At 38.6% G+C, this 23,881-nt stretch overlaps 1 protein-coding gene across 16 annotated transcripts in view; it reads left to right on the plus strand.

The window, feature by feature from the left end:
- nav1a (neuron navigator 1a) overlaps positions 1-23,881 on the plus strand; it is a 270,784-nt gene that overhangs the window by 80,967 nt on the left and 165,936 nt on the right. The window lies entirely within an intron of this gene.

The following is a 23,881-nucleotide window of genomic DNA, read 5'->3' on the forward strand; positions in this document are numbered from 1 at the left end:
TCCCATGAAAAAGGGAGTTGGCAGGTGTGCTTACCAGTTTAATAATAATTTGATCTGCTATTAGAAAACAGACTGTTATATCTTCTAAGCGTAAGGGCTTATTATGCGGTTCAGTCGCCATCTTTTGCATAGAAAACGTCAACTTTGGCCGATGAGCTGTCTCTCAGAAATTGTTAATATAGGCATATAGGTTAAAATAGGCACTATTCATGCCAATAAACTGCATAACTGCAACCAAAATAACCACATTCTCGACTAAAAAAAGCCTCATAAGTATATTTTGTTGTCTTACAGCAGTAATATTTGTCAAACTGTAGTGTCTGCTTGTAGCTGGCTGTATGTGGGCGGAGTAATACACAAAGGGTAAAGAGGCTGTACGGATGCTGATATTACTTAAGTATATCATGTCTATCAGCCAATCAGATTCGAGATCCAGACAGAACTGTTGTATAAAATAAATAAATAAATAAATAAATAAATAAATAAATAAATAAATAAATAAATAAATAAATAAATAAATAAATAAATAAATAAATAAATAAATAAATCCAGGTGTGCAACACCTAGTTCAAACACTGGGCATCAAACTTACATACTGCACCTAATTGTTCACTGGGTCCCACTTTATATTGTGGCCTTAACTAATATGTACTTACACAGGAGTTAATAGTTTGTTACAATGTACTTATTGTGTAAATACAAGTATTTACTGTGTACTTATGCTTGATTAAATACATGTATGTAATTACATCTGTAATTAACTTTTGTAATTACATTTGTAAATACACTGTTGACCATCCCTTACACCTTAACCCACCCTTAAACCTACCCATGCCACCAAACCTGTCCATAACCCAACCTCTATCCCAACTCAAAAGCACCACAAGTCTTCTCAAATACATTATAAACACATTGTATTAATTTTTTGATGTAAGTACATAGTAGTTAAGGACCCTTAATATAAAGTGTATTCTAAATTGAATATACTCTAATAAAGTAAACTTATGTACAGTAGTGAAGCAAAAATACTAACTACTCGGCTGGTTTGGAACATTCCAAATTACAGCATTTTTAGCATTAGCATAGTTTAGGCTTTTCAGCATAGAATTAGACGTATCTACCCACAAACTAAAGCTTCAATCAGTCCTATATTTATGCACATTATAAAATAACTCTCAAAAGAGCAAAGCTTTCCAGTACATTTCCATGTCAAATAGTCAGCTTCTGGATGGATGCACGTATTACGCTTGTTTTATGTGTTTTTAAGCGGAGCAGTTTTGTGGGTCTCACTCAAATGTCCAGTTATTTTTCAAGTCAAGTGGTGGTTTATGCGCAGCAGTGGCACAGTGGTGTTTTCTGAAGGCCTTAATTGTTTCGTGGTTGAGAAGGCCTCTGCCGTTACAGCTTTTTTTCAGTCGTTAGAAAACACCACATAAACACCATTCTGTTTTCCTGTCATATATCCTAGATTTCAGCTGCTTAAAACACTCGTGGGGAAATGATTGTGCAAGCTTTTCTTGGTTTATTATGAAGACATATCTTGGGTTGGCCTGTGTGAAAAAAGAAATCAACTTTATGCAGAGCAGTCACTATTACCCAGATAGCATACGAATGTGGGCCATTTTAGGCAGTTATGTGGCACTGGTGGTCTTCCTTCGGCCCAGACAACATGAATGTGAGCCTGAAGAGGCCCACCTGTACAATGGCAATTGGGGGCCAAAGATTCAAATTCTTATATGGGCCATTTAAGGCAAAGATTTGGCACTTATAGCAAAATGTAATCTGAATGTGAGCCCAATGTGGCCCATGTGAAAATTGGTATAGTTGGCCCTAATGACAGAGGACAAATGTGGGCCACAGTTGGCAAAATAGTGGCATAGTCATTTAAGGTTAGTCTGGGTCTAAACCTAAAGTGGCTCACATATGTAAGTGCAAATGTGGCCCAGTTATCTTAAGACATACGTGGGCCACTTTTGGCAAATGTTTGGCACAGTAAGCTCTGGCTATTGCGGCCGTAAGCCTAATGTGGCCCAGAGAAAATATGACAAATGTGGCCCAGTTATTTTGAAACATATGTGGGCCACTTTTGGCAAATATTCGGCACAGTTAACTCTGGCTAATGTGGCTGTGAGCCTAAAGAGGCCCAGAGGAGATATGGCAAATGTGGCCCAGTTATCTTAAAACATATGTGGACCACATGACTAAAGTCACCATCATGAAGAAAAGTGTTTGCTTTAGTTGGGCTCATAGCCCTGAACTTCTTAATATAAGTTTTCATTTGGGCTGCTGTATCGTTTAAGAACTTTGCTTGAAAAGTTTGTTCATTACAGCAAACAAATTGAAGTGAGGCACAACCTGTGATGAAATAATATAATTCATTGATGTTTACCAATGTTTAATCCATTATTATTAGGTCAGATTTGGGCCAGAATCAAAGCAAACTGTGGCCCAGAATAGGATCAGTTCTGGTTCATTTGGTTGAATTATGGCTAATATATGGTATTGCTTTGGCTTATTTGTGGCCCATATCTGACAAACAGGAGTGGACCGCCCTAGAGCCATCATTCCATTCAGTCTGTGGTCCAGATGTAAGTGTCTGGTGTGGGCTGGTTCTGGGCCAGAATAAAAGCAAACTGTGGCCCAAAATAAGGTCAGTTCTGGTTCATTTGGTTGAATTCTGGCTAATATGTGGTAGTGCTTTGGCTTATTTGTGGCCCAGATCTGACAAACAGGAGTGGACCGCCCTAGAGCCATTATTTCATTCAGTCTGTGGTCCGGATGTAAGTGTCTGGTGTGGGCCGGTTCTGGGCCAGAATAAAAGCAAACTGTGGCCTTGAATAGAGTCAGTTCTGGTTCATTTGTGATATTTATATGGCTTGATTGGGGCCCTAATCTGAGCCACATTTGAAATGATGACTTTCATTATCTATGCTGCAGTCACTAATGACTGAATCACTGAATGATTCTCAACAAGGCAGATGTAAAAATAGCCAGATTATAGCTTTGGCAGGGCTCTGATGGTTTTTAATGACTGACATACAGTGGTGGGTTCCACTTTGTGTTCATCTTAATATTTGTAGCTGGAAAGCTCCTGTTATAGCCCATTTTCTGCAATTGTTTGGTCTCCTAATAGGTCACATGACTGAAAATGGTTTGAATTTATTAACAACTCAAGTGTTCTAATGATTAAAACTTTGATCAATACCTTTGTGTTTAACAGAAAAATACATAAAGATTTGCATTCATTTGAGGATGAGTAAATTAAGAGTAATTTAAAAAAACTTTTTGGGGGGCGAACAATTATTTGAAAACGACACTATGTCAATAATTTCTGAGTACAATAATTGATATTTCCATTTTCATTGAGATTTTATTTCCCCTGATCTCTGTGAAGGGCCCAGTAAACAAAACCTGTCAGTTTATATAACTAAACAGTAAAGAAACTCAGCAGAGCAAGTCATATGTGAATTCTCATTATGACAGGCAGACCACAGTAAATACTTACATACTGAGAGAATGAGTATGTTAGTCTTTGTCACAGATGTGTTGTTTGTAACCAGCAATAAATACACAGCAGTCCAAGTAACTTTAAACAAGCCATTATAAAGACAAACACCTCAATGGCTCTTGATTCACGCTTAACCATGAGTAAAATGGCATGCACGTGTCAAAGTCAAGGCTCAGACAGGCACAGGATGCAGACCCTCTTTGCTCCAAATGCCCCGTCGCCACCTGGCATCCGTTTTCAGGCATCTAATCACAAGTGGCCAGTCAAGACACATTATCATTTCCATCTGGTATAAACATGCATTCATTCATTCAACGTGTGAATATCTTATTTTCACAGCACACCCTTGTTTAATCAGTTGGTGGCTGTTTGGACGCAACTTAAGCAGAGTTATCAGTTTTTGATTGTGGTTGGACCAATACAATCTCACGGCAATTCGTAACTTTTTGATTTAGTGGCTAATTCGTATGAATTCGTAGGATCTAATTCGTACAATTTAGTACGATTTGCTCATCCCCCAATGATGGTTGGGTTTAGGGATGGGGTTAGGTGCCAAGCCTCCTATTGAATATTGTACAATTTTGTACAACTGAACTTGTACAAATTTGTAAGATTTAGCCACTAAACTGTCAAAAAGTAAAATACTTACGTTTTCTCGTGAGATCAGGCAGGTTGGACAGACTCTAAAAATGCTAATAGACACAATTTAGACCTACATGGTATTTAGTATCATCCCTTTTTGAACAACCTGACCAAAATGCATAATAATAAAAATTAAATATGGTGTATCTGTTGATTGAAGGATATTGCAAAGATTTGTCTGACATCCCTGTTGACAAGCAGTCATGTGTTAAAACATTATTTCAGTGCCAGAAGCTTGTCCAAATTTAATCAAATCTCTCAATTGTAGGTTGAACCACCATTGATTCAAGGATCCAATAGTTTTTTTTTTTTCTTCTTAAATCTTAAAATTAATAATATTGAAGGGATTGTTTGCTCAAAAATGAAAATCGAGATGCTGCAGAGGGCTTGGGTTCAAGATCTGGGCCACAACCCTGTTTTTTTTTTATTTAATATTAATATTATGGTTCTTCTGAGTGTGCCAGTTTAGGTTTAGTTCAAAGCACAGTTCAGATGTTTTTATTATAATGTGTTAAAAAGTGTCATTTCAGGGGCGTGTACACAGGTTGTTGTTTTAGGGGTGTTGCTTCACATGAAAATTAGTTTAGACTTCCCGCCCAACTTAACAAGGGGGAGGAGCCAAGAGCTCCCCCACTTTGTGTTTAGAGAAGCAACTTGAGTGAGAGGACCAGCATATAGCCGTACATGTACGACTGGGACACAGACCTAGCAGAGACTACAACATCATTTGTGTCTTTGTATAGTTTTACAGCCAACTGTGTGCTAGTTTAAACTTCCGAGCTTGTACACCGAGACTAATAACCATGCACACTGAATTAACTTTGACTGAGTCACTGGATGTGCTGTTCCGAGTGGCGGCACGACACACCAGACGCGCACATGTCATGTTATTTAAAATGAAACTATTCAAATGGGGCTCTGTGGTGCGGCAGAAATATGAACAGTGTCCTGAGTCATGGCTGGGCACCGCGGACAGCTGCCAACATAAGGCGCCGTTGTGTGTACCCTGATAGAAACCTATGTTTAGAATTCTAAAATGCATGTGCGTCGCCGAGTGGCGCTTCTAGTGTGTGATCTGCAGGCAAGTTCGTTATTTTATTTCCAATGGAAGGACGCGCACGTGAGGCAACGCGCTCGCACTTTCCAGCTGCACCTAGTTAAAATGACCGGGAGCTTCTGTGACCACAAGAAATGCAAACGGCTGAAGTTTAAGGAAGACACAATGAAAAGTACACTAGTTTGCAAACCTACCTAAAGTTACAAACAATGGCGCCGATAAGAGCAATCATGTGGTGAATGTTGATCTTGTGTTGAGCCCAATTAGCCTTACATCTAAAGAGCAAGGGTGTTCTTTTAGTGTCACCGCTTTGACTCACTCACTGAAAATGGCGGACGTGAAACAACAAACTGAGGATATGGTTATGCGTGCCTGTCAATCAATATTGGTGGGCGGGGGGACCGCACTCCTACATCAAGTTGGTCCACCGTTTTTATGTTGTTAAATTGAAAAAAATGGACTGGGTGTGTTTATATCACCCCAATATGACAGTCTATACACTATACCTACACACATGTCAGTCCAAAGTAGATTTTTCACCATAGGTGCCTTTAAAGATTATGAGGGCAAAAGTAATTTTAACAAAATAATGAAGTGCACAGATAAATTGCTTATAACAACCCATACTATATACATGTAAAATTAAGAAGAGTACATTTTGATTTCTTGTCGGGTTTAATAAAGCAACATTAAATCCAAAATTAAATTATTCCTCTTTGTTTTGACAACATGGCTGCAGCTCGCTGTATTTTCAACCTGCCAGATTTCATCTTAGATTTGAGATGTGGACTGGAGAGCCCTTGTTAAATCAAACATTTCACCCCAAAGCGGAAAGAAGCGGTTGATCTTGTGTTCCTCAACACATGGTCTCCAGCTTCACAGCTGGTCTCCGTAACCCTCCATGGTATGATCACTCCGGCCTGAGGTCATTTCAGAGTTATGATGTTTTTGTTTGTCACACAGCATTGCGCCACCTCTGGCCTCCTTCAGCTTCAGAAAACGTTGAGCAACACTTGCGCTCAATCTTTGGCAAGAAAACATTACGCTCCACATGGACCTCTTTTTACGACTCTGTCTTTATTGGCCAAGTCTCTGCTGGTCAAAGATGCAGTGATTAGACATGACAACAGCTGGGTGGAGAGGCTTGGAGGTTTCTCTGCACCAGTTGTCTGGGCATCGCTCCCAGTTTATATTTCCCTGCCTGTGGGCATATCGGGATTCCTCACCAAACTTGACTGCTTCTGGTCAGTTGTGAGTAGTGTGCAAGCTTTTCCTTAGGGGATGTAGGACAAATATTGAGGTCACTTTTATTCCTTGCACAGAACTGGAAGAATAAATCATTACCATGATTTAATGGCACTTGAAAATGAATGCATTAAAATATTATGTTGAGTTCAATAGAAAGTAAACACAATCAACACCATTTGTGGAACAATGATGTTTACCACAGCAATTAATTCCCACTTGTTTCTCATTTTAAAGGGGAAGTAAATAGGGCAAATCTAAATGCCTTATGTAAATACGGCCCCATTTACACTAGTGCGTTTTTGTTTTAAAACAGCGTTTTAGATCAAAAACGATCTGCGTCCACTCTAGCGTTTCACGTAGCATTTCTGAACAAATCTCCATCCACACTACGCCACCAAAAATGTATATCACATGATCATTCGCACACTCTGGGCATGCACGTTCTAGTATAAACAGGAAGCATGTGACAAACGACGGTTAAACAAAAAAAACGATGGCAAAGAAAGCAAAAGAGTTTTTTTTGTGGACCATCGACGAGATCGAGTTGTTGCTAAACGTAACAAATGAATAACAGCACAATGGTGTCTAAAACAGACAATAGTGCAAACAACACTCTCATTTCTGTGTCCATGTTGTTGTTTACAGTGAAGGCTGGACTGCTGTCTTCCGGTAGCGTTAAAGCCATGTGTTATAGTCATGTGATAGGGGCTTGACGAATAAGGGAAGGATACGCAATGACACATAAGCCCCAATCAGGTAGCGAATGTCGGCAGCCCCGCCTCCGTTTTCAGACGTCTCCGTTTTTCCTCATCCACACTGAGACGGAGCAGCAGCGTTTCAGAATGAAAACGGGCTCTCTAGCATTTCCAAAACGCTCCGTTTTCAGTGCTCGAAAATTCCGGTGTAGTGTGGACGGATGGCGTAACTGTAGCAAAACTTATGCGATTTCAAACTAAAATGCATAAGTGTAAACGGGGCCTACGGCAAGTCAAGTATAAGTGCTACAATACTACTGTACTTCAGTGCTGTAAACATAAGACATTAACGCCCCGTTTACACTAATAGAATGAAAACAATCCACGTACACATTGTCGTTTCACTTAGCGTTTCTGAACAACTCTCCGTCCACACTATACGACTGAAAACGCACATCACGTGACCACACTAACACTCTGGCATGCGATGCAGCGTATGTGGACGTCTGAGCTCCAGGTAGTCATCTACCCAGATGAGAGCTGTGCACGTCAGACTGTTCATCAATGATCTCCCACTGGATCTAATCTCACGGTATATTTAATTCATCTTGTTGTCTATATCTAACAAAATATTCTCCGACTTTGGTCTTTTGAATCCGTTACTTGTTCTCACGTAATGTGTTTTGGCTGAGCGGAAAGATAAGTTAATATATTAATTAATGTAACCACATACAGTACACAGATTCTGCACATTTGTCTGATTGATTGCATTTATTTCCTATAAAGTGTAAACGTATTGTACGTTATACTTTAATAATGGCCATTATTAAAACTGATATTCAGCAAAAGAGAGGGCATGCTTCGCAGTTTCGATGAAAATGAAAGGAGACTATTATGTTGTAGGCTCCATTTTGCTGTAAATATGCATACAGTGAAGATGTCGGTCATGTAAATATGTAGCTACACAACGCCTCAACATTTTGGTGTCTGTTAAGTTGTTAATATCAAAATAAAAATAAGCAGTTCCTTAAATCATGTGTTCATTTTATTGCGAAGAAAGTGAAATAACGTAGCCAGGGTGATGCAAATAAGTTTATAAAGTACACTGTTCCCTTTGAAGATTTACCTGAAGTGTCCTCTGGAGTTTGTTTTCCATATCAAACTTGCGAAGTCTGAACATACAAGGAGAGGATGCAAGACTGAACTTTGTGTGGGCTACTTAATATTGAGGAAAAAGCCCCAATCAGATGAATGTTTGCAGCCCTGCCTCTGTTTTCAGATGTCTCCATTTTCCCCCATCCACACTAACACGGAGCAGCAGCATTTCCAACTAAAATGGCCTCTTCAGTGTTTTCAAAAAGCTTAATTTTCGGCAAACGAAAACTCCTGCGTAGTGTGGACTGATGGGGTAACCGTAGCAAAATATGCATTTTCAAACTAAACTTTATTAGTGTAAATGGGGCCTAACACGTAGCAGCAGCGTTTTCAAACTGAAACTGCCTCTTCGGCATTTTCAAAAAGCTCAGTTTTCAGCGCTCGAAAACTTTTAGTGCGTAGTGTGGACGGATGGCATAAATATAGCAAAAGTTAAACAGGGCCTAAGAAGTGCTTTGCCATAGAAGAACATGTGTAAAGGTTGTATAAAATTCCAGAACTTTTTCCTTCCCACTTTGTTTAACCTGTTAAAAAAATCTATTATTATTATTATATTTTGAATCTGTGTAATTGAATCTGCGGCAAAGATCATAGGGTTTCTTGAACTTGACCTGCATTAAACCCATGACAGTCCTCCGAGAATGAACTTTTAAAATCTTATATTGTCCAGAAAAGAAATAATAATAATAACTGCAGTCTTCTGAGAGCTATCCAACTTAAAATACATTTAAAAATGGGTGTTTCCCTTCCTCCTGACAGAGGCATTCATGAATAGGAAGACATCCTTTCCAGAGAGACATTATCTTGTTTAGGGAGCCAATATACCCAGTAGGGTGGATGCAGTTTTGAGTTAAGCTTTATTGTGTTTAAATCTGACTAAACTTTTCCCAGCCTTTGTGTTGTGCGATATCATTGCTTTTCTTTCTTGGCTGAATATCTCTGGACGTCAAATCAGATTTGTCATGGCAGAAGTTCTGTTCCATTCTCAACTGTTTCATTTGGATTTCTCAGCTGTTCTGATTCAGTACGGCCTCTCGCATTATTTAGCAAATGGTTTTATTCTCCGAAGTGTCATGGGATTGCAACATGAGTGATGCAAGATAAGGAAGTCTTATAATACTTTCTGGAAACAACAACAGCATGATCACACCAGAGCATCACAGTTTTCTTTCCCCAAGGATTCCTTAAGGATATTATTGTGACTTTTGCGGATATTCCAGTCCGTCTTCTCATTTCCCGCGGTGTTCTTTCTACTATTTAGCCAAAGAGTCTGCAGGACACTCTATTGTTATTTAACAGTCCCTTCTTTCAGCAGATGCAGCATGCTTGCTTATGTGCGTGTCTTCCTGTTTTCATGTTGTTGAGGTCACCGCTTTGTCTCAAAGCACCCTGGAATAGAGGAACAGAGCTGAAAAACACAGACACCTTTTAGGCTAAAGTGGAAATGATACATGCTTGTGATGGAGAAGTGGTAAATTATTCCTTTTTCCTGAAATAGGTTATTAAGTCAAAGTCATTTAGGAGTGTTAGATGTAATCTGAATATAAAATCAGTCAGTTTGTCAGTACTGGCAAAATGTTTCTCTGGCATAATTCTGGGCCATTAAACTACATTAGCATCCCTTTGGGATTCATTCGGCCTTATTTAGTTCCCCGTCACCCGGTATATCCTAATTGACCAATTACATATCATCTGTTCTCCAGCTTTCCTTATGAAAATAGAAAATGAAAACAATAATTTGAGAATGTTGACCATTGTTTATTAAAAAAAGCAGTCTATCCAACACAAGCTCCATGTTGTGCATTGTTTCATCCGTTTTCCAGACAAGAGCTTTAAAAAAACGACCCTTTTCTGCCAAAATTTCAATTCAGAGCTGTCAGCACTATCTGACATCCATTTAGTTTGTCCATTTCACTGCTTGCTCTCACAGCACTCTCAGAAAGGTTGAAGATAGTTCCAGTAAGCATCTGTCTACACCCTATTAGCTTCCCTATTGACAGGCTATGCTTCAGTTACTCATTAGGAAGACACTGTCTGTCTTTTAAGCCTGTGCTGTTGAGTGTGGGCCTCAAATGGTTCTTTAAGTTAATCTTATGCTTTTAGAAATAAAGGTATGAAAGCTGTCACTTGGTACCTTAAAAGATACTAGATACATTTGTATGCAAAAGGTCTATAGTGGGTAGCATGGCAGCTCAGTGGTTAGCACTGTTGCCCCACTGCAGTAGGGTCACTGGTTCGAGTCCTGGCTGAGCCAGTTGGCATTTCTGTGTGGAGTTTGCATCTTCTCCCCGTGTTGGTGTGGGTTTCTTCTGGGTGCTCCGGTTTGCCCAACAGTATAAAGACATGCTCTAAAGGTGAATTGGATGAACTAAATTGGCCATAGTGTGTGACTGTGAGAGTGTATGGGTGTTTCCCAGTACTGGGTTGCAGCTTTAAGGGCATCCGCTGCATAAAACATATGCCGGAATAGTCAGCAGTTACTAATATGGCAGTTACTAACTTACTAGTTAGGTAATAATATGTACCTTTAAGGAATTATTATGGACCATTTGGGTAGGTCAGGCATGTCCTAACTCGGTCCTGGAGGGCTGGTGTCCTGCAAAGTTTAGTTTCAACCCCAATCAGACAAACCTAGGTTAGTTAATCAAGCTCTTACTAGGCTATCTAGAAACATCCTTGCAGGTGTGTCGGGGCAAGTTGGAGCTAAAATCTCCAGGACACCGGCCCTCCAGGACCGAGTTTGGACACCCCAGGGGTAGGTACAGCCCCAGTGACAGTTGTTGTACCTTTATTTTTGAGAGTATATGGTTAGATGTGTGACTATCTGCAATAATGACTCAAAGTTCTACAGATTGTTTCAATTACCAAACCTTTTCCTGCTGATATCTTGTGTTCTCACCTCTTTGGAAGACTCTGGTCCAAGTATTTGGAGCAGGTCCAGAAGATATGGTCATTAGAGTTAGCATGCATGACTTACTACTTTTCATGTGATCTGATCTAACTGACCCTTTGTGCGAGGTCATCCCCAATGCTAGAGTTGTCTTTTCAATAGATTCTTGTTATGTTTTAGTATTGAGGGTTTAATTGTACCACCTATACATGGAACATAATGTGTATTTATATAGCGCATGTATTGTGTATGGCCATACACCCAAAGCGCTTCACAATCATGTGGGGGGACTCTTCACACCACCACCAGTATGCAGCAATCCACTTGGATGATGCAACGGCAGCCACAGGACAACAGCACCAGTGCTGAGCACACCAGCTATTGGGGGAGTGGAGAGACAGTGATAGAGGCAATTCAGTTGATTGGGAGGCTAGTATTGACACCCAGTTGCCCTTTAAAATTAGGTGTGACTATACACCACCGCAAACATTTGACAAGTACTTTATTTTACTCTATTTTGACGGTCCATGCGGTCCATGTCCATGTCAGATTCCATATTTGCTAATTTAAGGATGGGACAATCCACTTTGCGCCGTGGCGCATGGTCTAAAAGGGTTGAGTTTATTTTCTTAATGAGTTATAGGTGTGTTTTGAGAATAAACAAATCTGAGTCTCATCTCCCATTCCCTTTCAGAGCCAGCTTCATCGCGCCATAAGCGTATTTTGCTATTTACAGGACGTAAAGTGGAAGTGGAAAAACTGAGCATTTCACAAACAATCAGTTAACAGTTTTTTTTTAACAGAAAACGCGCAAGAATGAGACATAATCAATCTACTTTCACTTTCGCTCTTGGATAGGGAAACCTTTACGCACAGACATCAATTAGCCTATAAATAATTAATTTCGTTTGTTAAGCGCAAAAATTTGTTTCAAAACTATTTCTAAATTCAGTTCCAGCAAACAAATAAATGAACAATATTAACGAAGTGTGTTCAAAAACCTGAGTTATATCCTAAATCACAAACCTGAAAGGTGGGCAAATCTAAGCTTGTTTTAATAAAACAAATATAAATATGGATATAATAAATAGATAATAGATAAATAAAAGAAGGCAAAAAACAGTGTTTTTTCTTATTTATGTAGGCTAGAAAATAATGTTTTGTAATATTTTAATCCTTTATATTTATATCCTTTATATATTCTTATTATATCCTATATAAAGGCCTATCCTTAATATTAAATTTTTTTCATATGTAAAGATATTTGCGTATTGCTCTACATCTTGTGTGTAGGCTATTAAGCAGTGTGTAAGCGAGGCGCAACTCTGCGCTGGAGTTTAGACCGGGTTTGTTTTGGTCTAATAAAAAATCTATTATAGTTTCTCAAAATATTATAGTATTTTAAACGCTAATTATAGTAAATTATAGCAAATTATATTATAGTTCCCAGAACGCCTTCCTTTTTAGACCAGAATGCCTATGGGCGCACATACGATTCAATTCAATTCAGCTTTATTTGTATAGCGCTTTTACAATGTAGATTGTGTCAAAGCAGCTTCACATAAATGGTCATAGTAGCTGGAACAGTGTGGTTCAGGTTTTAGTGTTTAAGTTCAGTTCAAATGAGCGCAAATGCATTTGAGCGCAAATGCATTTGCTATTTAAAGAGCATGGCGCAACGCCTCAAAACGACTCTTGCGTCAAGCTGAAACTAGCAAACAACTATTGCGCCGTGCCTTGAGCCACATTGCCCCGTGTGTATGATAGGGCCCTACCTGAGTTTAATGTTTCCTATTAGAATGCAGCACACTTTGTAACCATTCTTTTATTGTGTTCTCTTTTGAGCTAAATATACAGTAGACCCCCCCCCCCCCCCATTCCTTTAGAAGCTTCCATTCTCTCAGTATTTGTCTTTGCAGTATATTATTGTACCATGCCAACTAAGCTACTGTTGTGTGTCTGTTTGTCGGCCTGATGCCACTTTTTTTCTTTCAAAGCATTTACCATTATAATTCTCCCAGTGTCTCTGCTTTTCTATGGTCGGTCTTGAATCAACTTGCATAGTCCTGAATAGGCAGAAAAAGGAATGACTGAATTGCTGGTAGCAACTGCTTTCAACTCTTTCTCCTAGCGCCCCGTCACTAGTAGATGAGGGTGTAAAGAGGGGGAGGCAGGTGTACTGCGGTTCCCCTTCCGCATTTAACCAGCTAGCCTTGATTCATTAGCTTTCCTCCTGGGAACGTACGATGGTGTGTGTGGGGGGTGAAATTTGCATCCTTAATTTCCCTCATTCCCTCGTCCCGGCTGCAGCTGGGTCCTCTGGGCCTGGGCCGATTTGGAAAACAGGATGTCTGATGGTCTTGGACCTTTCCGTCAACCTTACCCCTTTAGTGGGGAGTCTTTAATTACCATAAACGAGAGCTGTGCTTAACAACCGCGTGGAATCGATTAGATGCAGCAGAGAGATTGGGGTGGAGAACCCCCTGCCTCTTCTATGCTGGCTGATGGCTTTTGTTTCAGGGTGTAGTATGTTATACATCCCTGTTCTGGATCCAAGAGCGCACATTTGCTACAAGAAAAGGGAACCAGCTAAGCTTTTGAGTAGCGCTTAATAATTATTTAATGCTGTTCAGTCTGCCCTGTATGTCATGTGACTAAAGATCAGAGGTAATTGCAGCCGGTTGCATGACTGAACATGAACAAAGACTTTTTTTTCAGTGGCACAGGCAGAGTATTCTTAAATTCCCGTATGTGAAGACATGATCATCTCTGGGTTGGTTAAGTCATTTAATCTACATGGAGATGAACTCGTGGCTTTAGAAACATTTGTTCCTGTCATTATTATTTACTCATTTTATTCTTTAATGTTACAACGATGTTTCCCTTGCCCTTATTGTGAAAATGAAAATCGTCCTTCTAATTAACACAATTCAGTGACAACTTTATGAAACCCTGGAAAAAAGCTACCCACCCCCCAGTGTTTTTCTGTTGCTAGTTTGGGTTGTCCTGCTGGCACATTCATTGGCGTTGAATGTAGAAAGGAATGGATTTAAATCATTCACAAATGAAATGAGCTGTCCTGGAGTGGTCGATCCGAGTGTGTCTAATATGATTTTAACTACTACTGCTCAGTGAATGAATGTGACTCTTGGGCATTTCGGATGGAGTGCCAATCTTTAAAGCACCGATTTAGCCAAGATCGAGAAAGCCATGCCCAAGCATGTGTGCCATCTAGTGTAGGATAGCAGACATGGAAACCAAAGCAGGAAGCTGAACTATTCTGCCTTTTTTTCTTGTATATTCTTATTCAGTGATCGTACGGGACATATTTTCTTTATGAAGAGTTTCTTAACAATATGTGAGCTTGTACAAAACTGGGTAGGATGCTAGAGCGTTTTGGACAATTGCCAAGGCATTGCTTTGCAGTTCCTAAGGTATTCTAGGTGGTTGTTAGCGTTTTGCAAAGGTGTTTTGAGTGACTGCCAAGTGGCTGTTTGTGTGTTCAGGGTGGTTGCCAGAACATTGCTGTGTAGTTTTTGGGGTGTTCTAGCAGTTGCTACACTCTCAGAAATAAAGGTACGTGAGCTGTCACTGGGGTGGTACATTTTCAAAAGCTACATATTTTTACTTGTAGGGTCCATATTGGTACCTCAAAAGTATATATTAGTACCTACAAATTTTAAGAGGAACACTTTTGTACTTTTTAGGTACTAATATGAACTCTTGAGGTATTAATATGGACCTTTTAGGTACAAATTTGTATCATTTGAAAAGGTACCACCCCAGTGACAATTCGCATACCTTTATTTCTGACAGTGTAGTATGCTGCTTTATGGCTGCTAGAGTGTTCCGGATTATTGTCAGGCCATACTTTGGAGTTCAGAATAGGTGTAAGGTGTTGCTGAGGTGTTCTGATGGTTCTTGGGTTTGATCATTGTTATCAGGGTGGTTGTCAGGATACTGCTAATGATGTTGCAGTGGTGTTCTGATATTTCCTATAAGGTTGTTGCATTCTAGGTGATATCCAAGACCAATGTTTATGTCTAGGACTGTTTCAATGCGGTGGTTAAGGTGTTCTGTTGGTTGTTTGTGATTGGTTAATGTGTTCAGTATGGTTGACATGATATTGGTTTTTTGGTTGTTGTGGTTTCTGGAGTGTTGCTATATGGTTAGAGGGTTCTGGGTGATTTGATTCAATTCAGTTCATTCAATCCATGTTTATATAGCGCATTTATAATGTAGATTGTGTCAAAGCAGCTTAACATAGAGGTTCTGGTAAATTGAAGCTGTGTTCGTCCAGTTTTCAAAATTGAAGTGTGGTTTAAATTTCCCTGCTGAAATTCCAAACACTGAAGAGCAAATTAATAGGTGCACAGCTCCACAGGTAACAAAAACAAACAAGCCAGTGGCGACAGTGGTGAGGAACAAAACTTCACCAATTGTCAAAAGTGAAGAGAAACCAGACTCAGTTGGAAAAAGGACCATTTCTTCTCTGGCCAAAATTCCTGTGCAGAGTTGCAATCTAGGCGCCGGAATCTGGACTTCCATCGAGGAGGAACATGATTTCAAGGATTTATGTTTTTTAGGGTGGTTGCTAGGGTGTTGCTAAGATGTTCTAATGGTTATTGAGTGTTTGTTGATTGTCATTAGGATGGTTTTCAATATACTGCTATGAAGTTGCAGTAGTGTTTTAATAGTTGCTAGTGGGTTTTTAAAAGGTTTTAGCATTCTAGGTGATATCCAGTACCAATGTTTGTGTTTAGGCTTGTTTCTATGCTGTTGTTAACGTGTTCTGTTGGTTGTTTATGCTTTGTTCATGTGTTCAGGGTGGTTGACAGGGTATTGTTTTGCAGTTGTTGTAGTTTCTATAGTGTTGCTATATGGTAAGAGAGTTCTGGGTGATTTACACGAATGATTACGATTTTAGTGGAGGGTGCTAGGGTGTTACCAAGATGGATATTGAGTGTTTGATGATTGTTATAAGGATGGTTTTTAGGATACTGCTATGAAGTTGCAGTAGTGTTTTGATAGTTGCTAGTGTCTTGCTATAAGGTAAGACATACCACCTTAGCATTCAAAGGTGATATCCAAGACCAATGTTGGTGTTTAGGGTCGTTTCTATGATGTTGTTTCTGTTTCTGTTGATTGTTTGTGCTCGGTTAATGTGTTCAGTATGGTTGACATGATATTGTTTTTTTGATGTTTTGGTTTCTGGAGCGTTCCTATATGGTTATAGGGTTCTGGTTGATTTCCAGGATTGATGTTAGTTGTCAGTGTAGTTGCTAGGTGATTGCCAAAATCAACATTGATGTTCAGGGTCGCTGCTAAGGTGTTCTGGTTGTTCGAAAGTGTTTGTTTGTGTATTCAGGCTTTAAATATTATTCTATTTAATGCATTCTGGGTAAATGGAAAAGCTGAAGTTGGTGTTTAGGGTAGTTGCTAAGGTGTTTTTGTAGTTTTAAGGTGTTCATGTCTTCAGGGTGATTGCTAGGAAACTGCTATGCAGTTGCTGTGGTATTCTGGTGGTTTATAGAGTATTTCTATATGTTCTGGGTTATTTGCAGGACTGGTGTTGGAGTTAAGGTCGGTTGATAGGGTGTTGCTTATGAGTTTTTTGGTAGTTGTGTTCAGGATGCAGTTGCTTAACTTCAGGATGTAGTTGCTTAAGTGTTTTGGTGATTGCCAACCTCGTGTTACTTGAATTCTGTCCTGGGTTATTACAAAGCTAGAGTGGTCAGGACTGTGGGCACGAGGCCAATCTTGGTCTGGGTAGTATTTTTGGAGTAATCTCTGGCATATTTTATCACAGAGACAGTGTAATAACAAGCTTAACAAGCATGCGCTTTGAATTATGCTGGATTCATTCAACCTTAACACAAGCACTTTAAATGTCTGAATGAATATTTATCTGGAACCCCATCTGCTTTCCTCTGGAGATAACCTTTTTAAATCTGAACAGCTTGACCACTTTGATTGCCTCACGACTGCAGCCATCCTGTGCATTCAATAACTCAATCATCTCGGTATTGAGCTAATTCCCAAAGCCACTGAATCGATAGTTCTTATATGTCACACCTCTTAATGTTGAAATCAATGTGAAATGTTTTGGTGAGCACGAGCCACTGCGGCATTGAGTGATGCTGTCAGACTGTGCTTAGATTACAAGCATCAGGGTGATGGACACCTCATAGGTTCATGACCTCTCTATCTCTGCATAGGTCATTCCAGCACTGGCCAGCTGGACTGACCCGCAGGGGTCCGTAGGCGTGGGGGTGGAAGTGTGATGATCTTCTCTCATTCTCCTTTCGTTACACCATAGCACAACAGGACAGTTCAGATGCATCCGCTTGCCAACTGGAGCAATCCAGTGTTATATTACTGAGGCCCCGTTTACACTACTGCGTTTTAGTTTTAAAACGGCGTTTTAGATCAAAAACGATCCACATCCACACTACCGTTTCACCTAGCGTTTCTGAACATATCTCCGTCCACATTACGCCACCAAAAACGTATATCACGTCACCATTCGCTCACTCTGGGCATGCGCGTTCTAGTATAAACAGAAAGCATGTGTCTCACTTGGCATTTGGTTATTGTTAGTCAACAAACGCCGGTTACACATTAAACGCGATGACAAAGAAAGCAAGAGAGGTATTTTTGTGGACAGATGACGAGGTTGAGTTGTTACTAAACGTAACAAATGAATAGCAGCACAATGGCGCCTAAAACAGACAATAGTGCAAACAACGCTCCCATTTCTGTGTCCATGTTGTTGTTTACAGTCTTTTGTTAGCGTTAAAGCCATGTGTTATAGTCATGTGATAGGGGCTTGACGAATAAGGGAAGGATACGCAATGACACAAAAGCCCCAATCAGGTAGCGAATCTCAGCAGCCCCGCCTCCGTTTTCAGATGTCTCCGTTTTTGCCCATCCACACTGAGACGGAGCAGCAGAGTTTCAGAATGAAAACAGCCTCTCCAGCATTTTCAAAACGCTTCATTTTCGGCGCTCGAGAACTCCGGCATAGTGTGGATGGATGGCGTAACCGTAGCAAAACTTATGCGTTTTAAAACGAAAACGCATTAGTGTAAACAGGGCCTGAGAGTAAACTCAGTGGCTCAATGGTTACAAATGTTATTTTGGATGTAGAAGTGTGCAAAATTCTTTAAAACACACTTGTTGGTGACATACATAAATCTAGTGATGAATGGGAGCAGATTCACTGTACATGTGCTCAATGTAAAAGCTCCACTGACTCCAACATGCTCTTCGAAATATAACCATTTTCCAGTAGTTGCCCTCTCATGGCTTAATGCTGTGTGCTATCATGGAGAGTTAATGGTCCTTTCAGCCACAGACTGTTGCAGACAACATCACTGTCATGTTGTCAATGGAGGGTGATGGTCAGCCTGCTTAAAATTCAACTCGTCTTTGCTTTTATGGCATTGAAATTGTTAAATGAATGCTAATGTGTGTTATACCCAAAGCAATGACAAAATGAAATGAACAATTCAAAGCGGTCAGTGTTTAGCCAAACACATAGCCTTGCCCCAAACTTGCACTATAGGGTAAATATGTGTACACACACTTTTTCTAGCAGGCATCTAGATGTATTTGTCTAATAAATTCTTCCCATATTGATTGTTTTGTTTGTTTGTTTGTTAAAGTGTTATAGACTACGAACCAATATTCATACATTCATATTCTTTTCAGCTCAGTACCTTCATTATTAATCAGGGGTTGCCGCAGCGGATTGAACTGCCAACTAATCCAGCATATGTTTTACACAGCAGATGCCCTTCCAGCTGCAACCCATGACTGGGAAACACCCATACAAACTCATTCAAACACATTCAACACTGACAATTTAGCTTACCCAATTCACCCATACCGCATGTCCTTGGATTTGTGGGGGAAACTGACACGTACACGGGGAGCGCATGCAAACTCCACACAGAAATGCCACCTGACCAGTCAATTGAAAATCAATTGAGAAATAATAAATTAATATTTACACCTTGTTGGTTGTAAAATATTATTTTTTGTCACAAAATATGTGTTTGGAAGTATTACAGTATAAATGCTGGGTTGTTTTAAAGGGTTAATTCAAGCAAAAATGGAAACTGTGTTATTAATTGCTCTCCCTCTTGTCGTTCCAGACCCCAGAGACCTCTGTTCATCTTTAAAACACAGATTAAGATATTTTAGATTAAATCTGAGAGCTTTCTCATCCCCCATAGACAGCAAGGCGCCTCGCTTAAACATTGCTTAATACAAACAGGGTGTGTAAATATATTTACAAATGAAAAAGAATTAAAGGATTAAAATATTACAAAACGTGACAATTTGCTTTTATATAATGTTATTATTAGTAGTAGTATTATTTATTATATGCACATTTATATTTGTTTTATGAAAAACAAGCTTTGATTTGCCCACCTGTCAGGTTTTAGTCCATATGAGGCACAGCATGTGCATTTGGATATAACTCAGTTTTTTGACCACACTTCGTTATTATTGTCCATTTATTCCTTTGCTGGAAATTAGAACTGAATTTAAAAACAGTTTTGAAACAAATCTTTGCGCTTAATTATCAAAATTAATTATGTATAGGCTAATGGATGTCTGTGCGTACAGCACGTTTCCCTATCCACGAGAGTGTAATGAAATAATGAGGAGGCTCATCTCTCATTCTCGCACTGTAGATGCTCTGTTTAACTGTTTTCTCGCTAGTGAAGGGTTTAGTTTTTCCACTTACAAAATCCACCAAGTAAATAGCAGATGCGCTATGGTGCGACAAAACTGACTCCTAAAGGGAATGGGATAGGAGACTCTGATTGGTTTATTCTCAAAACACACCAGAACTCATTAAGAGAATAAGCTCAACCCTGTTAGATCATGCGCCATGGCACAAAGCGAATTTTTCTGTCCTTAAGACAGCAAAAGTGGATTCCAACACGCCGTTAATGCTCTTTTTTCGTGCCCTGTGCTTTGGTCTTTGCGCATGGATCGTCAAAATAGAGGAGCCCATATGTTTTCAATATGTGGTTGAGTCAAAATGTTTTTATTCAATTCATCTTTATTTCTATAGCGGGTTTACAGTAGATTGTCTCAAAGCCACTTAATATAAAAGTTCTAGTAAATTAAAACTGTGTCATTTTAGTTTTCAGAGTTTTCAGAGTTGAAGTTCAGTGCAGCTTCAAGCTACAGGTATTTTATTAGCGTGCATAAAACTGAAATAACGACTTTATTTAACAGTTTCTTCTCCTGAGTGTCAGTATATTGCTCATGTTCATGAGCAGACACATCCAAAGTAAAACATCAGAGGCTTGACCATGCACAAAATGTGAATGTGCGCCCTTTACTGACACTGAGAAGAAGAAACAGCTGAAGTTGTTATTTTTGTTTATTGTGTGCACAAAAGTATTCTTGTAACTTAATGACATTCTGATTAAACCGTTAAAGATACTAAGACTGTTTTGGGAATGTTTTTTGGTACCATTTTGGAGCTTTCAGATTTAATCTTAAATAACTTAACCTGTGTTCTGAGGACGAACGAAGATCTTAGGGATTTGAACCACGAGTGTGTATTTAATATCATCTTTTAAATTTTTGGAGTAAATTAACATTTTAATTCAATGTTCGATTAAATATGGACAACCATTATGTTAAAAATGTCATTTAAGTTGAAAAAAAAAAAAAAAAAATATATATATATATATATATATATATATATATATATATATATATATATATATATATATATAATGTCGGGTATGTCCATATTTGACCCCACATTAGGTTTAAACAACCCTACATTTTTTAGACTGTAGGGAAACTAATCAATCATGGCCTTTTAAGATTATCATGGAAGTGGGCGGAGCAATATATCAGTACATATTTTGACAAATAAATCTTATTGCAGTTTGCTCATTCTGTAAATCTTCATGGTTAGTGTAATTATCTCCATGAATTCAGCAAATAAGCACAATCAGTTTAATTTACATGAACAGATAAGTATAGCGAAAGCATTCTTTATCAATTTATTAATCAGCTGTATGATCCCGAACTTTCGAATGGTGCTGTACTACAAGCTGTAAATCAAACTATCAGCCTATAGCTTTCAGAGCAGCCCATTTGAACCACTTTGTGGGCCTTATTGTATTTCATGAGTCTAATTGTATGAGATTATGCCTGAATGAAGAGACACTCCACAGGGGGCCGCATGAGGGGTTCTCCATTTTCATCACAAAGCCGTGGGCCACCTCCATCCACTAGGCACAATCATCTTTCTGTGGTGGAGATTAGAGTGAATTAAGACTAGGACTTTGAGTAATGCCAGTCTGGATGTCATCGCAGAGGGTTTGGCATGGCGTCCCGCTGTGCCGACTGGTCAAGCTTCAGGATTAGCACACCCCAGGGGAAACATACAAGATGGTGTGACTGATGAGGTTTAGGACGAGATGTGGTCCAATTAGTGATGAATTAGTGAGGTAACGTTTCATCAAAACATTGAAAATTAAATTAAAGTATTCGTTTATGCAAATAACTATTGGATAATTGATGATATAGAGTGTTCACCGGTTGCATTTAAGTTGTTGGAAGTGAATCACTTCTTTTTCTCATTTTACCAGTGCAAATTCTAGCATTGTTTATGGTTGTGCTTAAATTTGTCTACATGTTTACCGGTAGCTATGAGTCCACCTTAATATGAAGTGAATCTTTTCAATAGTTGCAAAAAAAATAAAAAATAAAACCTCAAATGTGAATTATGTGTGTTTTCATAAAGTTGGTGAAGAGGCTAATTGTAGTTTTTAGAACCTAGTAACCAACAGTAAACAAGGCAAGCATATTGGAGACTGATTGGTCACATGGGAGTAATGTTTGCTATATCAGACTCTAGTAGAAACAGTATCAGAAACTACCTCAACTTCTGTAAATTCTTAAAATCTTTAATATATATATATATATATATATATATATATATATATATATATATATATATATATATATATATATATATATATATATGGAAAATATTTAAAAAAGAAATCGAAGGGGGCTAATAATTCTGACTTCAACTGTATATATATATATATATATATATATATATATATATATATATATATATATATATATATATATATATATATATATATATATATATATATATATATACATACATACATACATACATACATACATACATACATACATACATACATACATACATACATACATACATACATACATACATATATATATATATATATATATATACAAAAGATATTTAACAGAGCAAGGACATTTTCACAGTATGTCTGATAATATTTTTTCTTTTGGAGAAATACTTATTTGTTTTATTTTGGCTAGAATAAAAGCAGTTTTGAATTTTTTATGTACCATTTTAGGGTCAAACTTATTAGCCCCTTTAAGCTATATTTTTTTGATAGTCTACAGAACAAACCACCGTTATACGATAACTTTTCTAATTCCCCTAACCTGCCTAGTTAACTTAATTAACCTAGTTAAGCCTTTAAATGTCACTTTAAGCTGTATTGAAGTGTCTTAAAAAATATCTAGTAAAATATTATATACAGTCATCATGGTAAAGATAAAATAAATCAGTTATTAGAAATGAGTTAATAAAATTATTGTTTAGAAATGTGTGTATATATAAGGGGTGTAACAGTTTACAAAAATCATGGTTCGGTTCGATACAACACAGTGGTGTCACAGATCAGTATGTTTTCGATACAGCAAAAAAAATAAAAATAAAAAGCCAGAGGATTTCTCTGATTTATAATTCTTACGGGTGCACAGATGATATTGACAAATAACTTTATTTGCATACGTCATCTTAATAGCAGTAATGGTCTTTTCATGAGTTGCAATATTAGTCTCATCTCAGTGAATGTATGCTCTTTAGCGATGGTGAACGCGGTATCAGTTGTACAACTGACAGCATCATGATGATTAAATGAAGGATTAAATAACGTTAGAACATCTCGTGCTTAAAATGTGTAGATTCAGTGGCAAACACTGTTACCTGAAAACTCCGTCCCACCGGCTTTACGGTGAATCTTTTAGTCATTTTCATCGTGGATTTTAAACACTGGAAGTCTTTTATCCACTCTTCGAAATATGTAAATGCTAAATTGACATTCATTACATGATCACTAATCAGATGTGCCATTGTTTTTGTAACTTTAGGTGGCATCCCCCCTTCAATTTCCCCCCTTCCTCAGCTTTTTTGGTACAGTCCAGCTAGCTTTTAGGTTCAGTCCCCATGCGCACCGAACCCAACGCGCAAGCATCTTCATACCCGCTCCCTGCTCTTCAGTTTGCGCCAGTTTGCGCCACACCCCCCCACCCCCTTCACTTTGCGCACACCCCCGGAGAAACTCTCCCAGATTTTATGATCCCAATGTTGGCAGGTATGGTGAGCAGTAATACGTCTCAGTCTGTGTGTATTTGAAGCTAAACTGATGAACTGATAAACGGAGGGGGAACTCTACTTTATAAACTGTGCTGTGTGGTTTTATGATCTAACGCTGTTTAACCGCTGTGTTTTTAGTAGGGAAGGCTGATTAAACCAAATACAGCACTTTTACTGTCAGCAGTTTTAAAACATGTCAAGAGTTAAGACGTATAATGCATTTCTCCCCAGTTTTACAGCTCGAATG

This window comes from Danio rerio, chromosome 23 (assembly GCF_049306965.1).
Source record: "Danio rerio strain Tuebingen ecotype United States chromosome 23, GRCz12tu, whole genome shotgun sequence".
Taxonomy (NCBI): domain Eukaryota; kingdom Metazoa; phylum Chordata; class Actinopteri; order Cypriniformes; family Danionidae; genus Danio; species Danio rerio.